Genomic DNA, 935 nt, shown 5'->3' with positions numbered 1-935 from the left:
ATGAACACGGAGCCTCTGTAATGACGAGACCCAGGGAGCGGCCTCCCACCGCAGAGCTGGGGCCCACCCCGCAGGCCGCGCGCTCCAGGGGGCGCGGGTCTCTAAGGGCAGGTGACTCCGCTGTCCCCGTGTTGGCCAAGAAGCCTTTTGCACACGCCCTGTGCTGTTGCCTGTCGTTCCCACAGCCCACGAGGGACATGTGGGGTCGCCGGGCAGAGTGTGGAGTTCAGGGGCTCGAGACCCCGCCACCCTCGCTGCCTGAGGTCGGGAGGTGTGAGTCGGACCCCAGGCCAGGTCTCCAGGATGGACGCCTCGGCCAGGCCTCTGGCTGGTGCCTGGGCCCCTGTATTTAGGAAGGTCCGGAGTGGGGGCGGCACTTGGGGGTCTCCTGGGAGGTTCCCCCGGAGTCTGCTCACCAGGGGCACATGCTCCCAGCACCTAGGGTGTTCGGCCAGCAGCGGGGGGTGTGCATGTGTGTGTGAGTCTGTGAGTGTGTGTGTGTGTGTGTGTGTGTGTGTGTGTTTTCGATCATTTCTAAGGGCCCGGAAGACACCCTATGTTTGTGCCCCTTTCTGCACCTCTCAGCTGTGTCCTGGTGTAAGAATTAGTCTCCTCCCCAATGTAGGAGGTGATGGCGTAAAAACCTCCCACCCGCGGCCTGACTGGTGTGTTTAGTGGTTAGAGCACCGGCCCAAGCACCGAAGGGTCGCAGGGTCGATTCCCAGTCAAGGGTATGTACCTGGGTTGTAGGTTCGATCCCTGGCTGGTCAGGGTGGGTTCAGGAGGAACCAATGGATGTCTCTCCCCCTCCCTCCCCCGCTCCCCCTCCCTCTGAAAAGCAGAGGAAAGAGGCCCTCCTGTGAGGACGAACCAAACCCAGAGGAAGACCCGGGCACGGGAGGGCCGGCGGCGCGGGGCCCGGCCGCGGCCACAGC

This window comes from Myotis davidii, unplaced genomic scaffold (assembly GCF_000327345.1).
Source record: "Myotis davidii unplaced genomic scaffold, ASM32734v1 scaffold1717, whole genome shotgun sequence".
Lineage (NCBI taxonomy): Eukaryota > Metazoa > Chordata > Mammalia > Chiroptera > Vespertilionidae > Myotis > Myotis davidii.
This window is presented reverse-complemented; position numbering follows the sequence as displayed.